This window comes from Puntigrus tetrazona, chromosome 11 (assembly GCF_018831695.1).
Source record: "Puntigrus tetrazona isolate hp1 chromosome 11, ASM1883169v1, whole genome shotgun sequence".
NCBI lineage: Eukaryota > Metazoa > Chordata > Actinopteri > Cypriniformes > Cyprinidae > Puntigrus > Puntigrus tetrazona.
Window position 1 is genome coordinate 17,596,943 of NC_056709.1, and position 6,517 is coordinate 17,603,459.

The 6,517-nt window shown below is 39.2% G+C and overlaps 1 pseudogene; it reads left to right on the forward strand.

The window, feature by feature from the left end:
- Positions 1–5,167, forward strand: part of LOC122353784 — a 5,590-nt pseudogene extending 423 nt beyond the window's left edge.
- The last annotated feature ends 1,350 nt before the right edge of the window (positions 5,168–6,517 follow it).

Below are 6,517 nucleotides of genomic sequence, written 5' to 3' on the forward strand. Positions count from 1 at the left end.
TTGTTACTTTTAAAAGAAGAGACTTAAGATAGGTTCCCAAACTCTTTAATTTATTATTTTAAGAGACTGCAAGTATGGAGTTCTATTTAACATTTGCAGGCAAAAAGAACATTGATAGAAATAACAGAATAAACGTAGAACATAACAATAATATTAATTTTGTTTCAGTAAGGGTCAGCAGCCTCCCTGATTCGTGCGTGGATTCACTTCAAAATGAATAAAATATTTCCTCAGAAAAAAAAACACATAACATTTTTGCCCCAAGGTGGAGCTGGTCCGGGATGGGCTGATGTTATTGAAGTTTCAAGCGTTTTAGAAACACCAGCCACTGGTTCTTCTGCTTTCGCTCTTGCTCAACAGACTTTCCAGATGACATGGGAAACAGAGTAAAAATGAATATGCATCCTGAATGGAATAAAAATTAGGACATCATCAAATACCTGTATGCATTTAAGGTGAAGTTCTAATGCAAGTCAGAAAATCGCATGGATTGCTCAGTGTACTTGTAATGAAGAACTACAGAGGAAATGTAAAGCTTTGTAAATACATTAAAGAGAAAAATAAGATTTAAAAATGACCCTGATGGTGTGCTCTTTGTGTTTGGAGGGAAACTTACAGGATTCATGCGATTCATCTGCTTTTTATTTTTTTATTGAATTGTTTGCTTGAATTGTTTCAAACACTGAAAATTCTCTTATTAATAAGTATATATAATAAGACGGTATATGAACATTGCTTATATGAAAAGTTTAAGAAACATTTAACCTTAAGCTGTGCTTTAAGGTAGCAGAACTAATTTTTATACATTTCACATTTCTTCCCAATTTTGGATATTTTAACTCCTTGAATACAGATGTAGTATATTAAACAAACTCAGCAGATCAAATATATTTTAAATATGAAATGTTATTTAGGATATTTTTTAATTGACCTAATAAAATTGATTAGCAATCATTATTATGTAATGTAAGCTATTTTATTTACATGAAGTTAGAACTTTATTTATACATACACTGTAGATGCAAAACAAAAAAAAAAAAACAATGTGTCGTTACAAAAAGTATGTATATATTAGTATGTATATATATATATATGTTACACACATTATATGTGTGTGTGTATATATATATATATATTTATATAGTTTTTTGTCCAAAAATTATTTTTATGAAAATTAATTAGGGACTTTTACTTTAAAACCAATGGTGGACTTTTATTGTGAATGGTTTATTCCCACAACTCAACTGTATATGCTTACGTCATGACGTCAGACGCACAAAGCGTGCGCGCGCACCTCGTGAAGTCTTGAACTGGTGAGTCGTTACTTAAATATCAAACTTTTAATGAATGAAGCGCCACGTAAACAGTAATTGTTGCTTACTTTGACCTTTGTTTTAAAACAGACGCAAACCACTTTTTAAATGACTCATCAACATCTATATAACGCACAGATTTGCGCTAACAGTGCTCTAGAATTAACAACAAAGGGGCTGTTTTTAATCTGTTACCTTTCTTGACAACATTTTGGGAATCATAGAGCGTGTTGTCTCAATAGGCAAGCTCACTACGTTTCCAAACGCAAACCACCTGTAGTCTGAGCCTTGCTACGTTGCTTCGTTCACTTGCAGGCATCAAGCAGCAAAGATGTTCCCGGCCCAAGCCCACACTGAAGGACAGACAGCATCTTTATAAGCTGATCATCAGCCAGCTGCTGTATGATGGCTACACCACTATCGCCAACAGCCTGATCAGCGAGGTGAAGCCCCAGAGTGTGGTGTCTCCCATCAGAGCAGCTCATGCAGCTGGCCAAGATAGGTACGACTCAATCACTTTCACTGTTTATACAGTGCCAGGAAAAATTATTAATTGCTAAACAACCATAAAATAAACCAGTGCATGTAAGTACTTTCATCTAATCTTCTCAGTGTAGGAGAAAAAACTCATTTCGAGAAAAAGGGCTTTGAAAATAGGTGCTGTAATTGAAATCTATTGACAAAAAATATATAAAATGCTATAAAGAAACACTTAACGGTGTCCTTTAGATGCTTTCTTTCCACTAATCTGAAAAAACACTTCATTAAAAAAGCCAAAATCTTGCATGAAAAAGTAATACATTTTATCAATAAATAATTTTAGCAGTAAAATAAAAAGGATCTATAAAAGGTCTATTTTCAAACAATTAACAACAAAACGCATCATTTTGCTGTTACACAATTTAGGGATAAATATTGCTCGCCAAAATGAAAAAAAACAATCCAAAATGCTTTGCAATGTGCACAGTTCTTGTTTCTTCAAAGTGAGAAAAAAAAGACCTTCAGAGAAATACAATCTGCACGCTTATTGAAAATTAGGCGACTTGATTGGGCTGAAGAAACGTTTATTGATGAAGAGCTTGGAGAGGTTTTTAAAAAAATCTCTTTCGTAGGAATGGAGAACGATGACAGTGCGGTCCAGTACGCCATTGGCCGCTCGGACACCGTGGCGCCGGGAGTCGGCATCGACCTGGAATTTGACGCAGACGTACAAACCATGTCCCCCGAAGCGTCAGAGTATGAGACCTGCTATGTGACGTCTCACAAGGGTCCGTGCCGCGTGGCCACCTACAGCCGCGATGGGCAGCTCATAGCCACGGGCTCCGCTGACGCCTCCATTAAGATCCTGGACACTGAGCGCATGCTGGCCAAAGCGCCATGCCTCTCGAGGCGAGTGCATCTGATCTCTTCGCTATAGATCTTATTGTGTACAACTCATCCAGGCATATTATTTATATATGACTTCAAGTGAGTTAAGTGCTCACACCTCTGCATCTTCTGATGCAGATCCAAGTTCCTGCCCTCCTCGTTTGATAATGTTTCATTTGGATGTGCTTCAAAAATTCGGAAGAAAGAATATGTTTCACTGTGACTTTAATATCGTGTTGTTTTAGGTGATGATGAAACGAAGCGGCCCAGCAGAACATGGAGAACCACCCCGTAATCAGAACTCTGTATGATCATGTGGATGAGGTCACGTGCCTCGCTTTTCACCCGACCGAGCAGATCTTAGCCTCCGGCTCTCGCGATTACACCCTCAAACTCTTTGATTATTCAAAGCCGTCTGCAAAAAGAGCCTTCAAGCACATACAGGTATAAAATCAAGCCTCTGAATTAGCTCGAGTCCTTCATTTATTGGAGATGTTCGCATGCAGTGTTTCTCGTTTCGTTTTTCTACAGGAAGCTGAAATGTTGCGCTCCATATCCTTCCACCCGTCTGGGGATTTCTTGCTAGTCGGCACGCAGCACCCAACCCTGCGTCTCTATGACGTTAACACGTTCCAGTGTTTCGTGTCCTGCAACCCTCTGGATCAGCACACGGACACCATCTGCGGGGTCTGTTACAATCCCAGCGCTAACAGCTACGTCACCTGCAGCAAAGACGGCAGCATCAAGCTGTGGGGCGGCGCGTGTCGAACCGCTGCGTGACCACGTTCGACAAAGCCCACGACGGGCGCTGAGGTCTGCTCGGCCGTTTCTCCAAGAACTCCAAGTACATTCTCTCCAGCGGGAAGGATTCTGTCGCCAAGCTCTGGGAGATCTCCACAGGCCGGACTTTGGTCAAGTACACAGGTGAGATACTGAATTATGGGTAGGTTTAGATTATACATCATGCAGGCTAGATGATTCAGTTCTGTCTGAGAAAGACGTTTCAATTCGTTTTCGTCTTTGTTATGATGATTCCAGTTTAATTCACAAGAAAACAACTGAGTCGGTCAGTTCTTTATATTGAATCAAAAACACAGCACAACCTTCCGATCCTGGACAAATGACTCTTATGAACTGATTCTTTTAAGACCTTACTGTTTATGCCATGTTTTTCACTTTTATAGTTAATCTAAAAAGCGTATACCAAACTGACCAAACAGTGATTTGCTTGTTAATTGACTAAAAACACCCGTTAAGTACAAATTACTTATACTATAATAACCGATTTATTCAAAAACATATCCTAATAAGTGTAGCCCAGTTCACAAGAGCATTACTATAATTACATTTTTGTCCCCCAGCGAACTAATGCAACCCAATTTCAGAAACGAATGACTCCGTGAATCTGTTTTTTGATAACTAGTCTATAAAACCAGTTACCCGTTTAAATCCATCTGAAACGCTTCATAATTCACTTTATTAATTGTGAGAGAATTGATATTAAGCAGAATAGACTGAAATATACTGAAATGAATCAGAATCGAACGGATCTGAATCTGAAACGAAAATAAACCAGCAAAAAAACTATGTTAACAGCATCTATGACTGGAGTAATGAATTTTTATAGTAGGCCTATGCATTATGATGGCTTTTTTGCATCAAAAAAGTGCTGATAGTTAATATATTTAGTGAATACCGCATCCTGTCATCTTCACACCACCTGTCCAGCGCTTTCCACTGCGGTTCACAGACTCTGCTGCAAGCTCACCCTCGTTGTGTTTCCTGTCACACAGGTGCGGGTCTCAGTGGGAGACAAACGCACCGCACTCAGGGTGTTTTCAACCACACGGAGGACTATGTGCTGCTGCCGGACAGGCGAACCATCAGCTTGTGCTGCTGGGATTCACGCACGGCGGAGAGGAAAAACCTGCTCTCGTTGGGCCACAATAACATTGTGCGCTGTATCGTACACTCGCCCACCAACCCCGGCTTCATGACCTGCAGTGACGACTTCAGAGCGCGCTTCTGGTATCGCCGCACCACCACTGACTGAGACGTTTGGGTGCTTTTTTTGTATCAGCAGGTCTCAAACATGGATGCACATGCAAAAAAAAAATTGTACGTCCATTTTTTAAAAGCTTCAGAGACTGCAGTACCGTTGTATTACATTTGGGTGGTGCTGTTTCACGAATGATCCGAGATCCATTCCTTTTCAAATTTTAATAGCTATCAGCTGTTGCATTGATATTAGCAGCTAGAGACAGAAGCTAGAGACTTTTTTTTTGTGTATCTAACAAGTAGATGAGTACTGCTCTGTCATGGAAAGTACTTAGAATGCTTTCTTTTCGGTTTCGATTTGTGTACTGCGCCCGTTTTATATTAAAAGACTGGGAGAATTGTTTCTTGTGCCATTCAGTTTTTTTTTTTTTGTAGTTACACGTCTGAAGTGTTTCTGAATACGTCATTGAGCTGTGCCACTTCCTGTTGATTACATTTTTGAACAAAGTCCTGACCCCAAGCAATTTTGTGGTATAACAAAATATAATCATGTTTTGAAATCATTCAACCGTGAGAGACTTCTGAGAGTAAAGAAGAATGTGTCTTACGCTCAGCGAGGCTGCAATTGTTTGATTAAACATTTTATTAAAAACTTCTTACTTTTTCAATTTAGTGCATTGTTTCCCAATTAAAGTATTTAATAAAAGAAAGAAATGAACCTGTTACCAATCTTTTGAGCAGTTTTATGTAACTGAAGGGTAAGCGAGAGCCCTATTTAGGACTAAGCTATAGTTATTAGTGAGGGTTTTTTTTTGCATTGTGGTGGTATGGCTTATCAAAATAATCGACAATATTTCCTTCCACAAATATTTTTAAAACGTTTATTTGCTGTCCTTCGTTTAGTCTGTTGAAAACCATCTATCGGTTTTTAGGGATTGTAATTGTAGTACAGATGGTTCTCAGCAACTTCATGTCTAAATTCAGAGTGACTTTTTTTTCTTCATTTGTGGTTTATTGGTTGAAGCAATGCTCTCAGAGACAGAGTCGTATTAGAAGGAAACGGTGACCACGACCAGCACTGCCACATAAAGATGAAATGGCACATTAGTCATTTACAGACACTGCAACCAACCACCGTTTGCAAAGCTGTTCTGTAGAATAGCCTTGAGAATCAGACATGTGACCCAGCAACATCCTCATATGTTAATATTTGTGGTGGACAGTCGCTCAAACCCGCCTGCAATTGTTACAAACTGCAATGCAAACAGCATTACAGTCTTTCTTCAGTGAAGTCGAACGTTAAAGTAACGATGAGTATGTAACACCTAAAAATAGGGATTTTCCCTTTGAGCAAAATTGCTTTTACGAGAGCAGTCTTTTCGAGGCTGAATTGCCTAATGTCCGTCTAAATATTTGGCGCAGGTTAATTCCTCATACGGTTTGAGATCCTCCTTTTCTTGCACTGGTCAGGCTCTTAATAGCGCTAGTACAAAGCCGCATTCACGGCGTTTGTGGCTAGCTTGTTTTTTCAGCGCTGTATCAGATCTGTATTTATTCCTTTGGGTTTAGGAAGGTCAAACGAGCACACTGGCTTCACAGAAAATTTATACACGTAATAGGTGCAGCAAGCAATTACTGACTTGTAATGTTTGTCCACAGTATCCGCAGCTTCTACCAGACCACAACTGGAAATTATAGAGCAATATACATATATCATTATATATTTATTGACTGACAAAATGATTTGTGAAACACGTGATGGAGTCCTGTTTTGAACTAAACGATTGGCAAAATTCAAAATATCCTGCGCCTGCTGCAGCCTTGCTACGGCAGCAAAG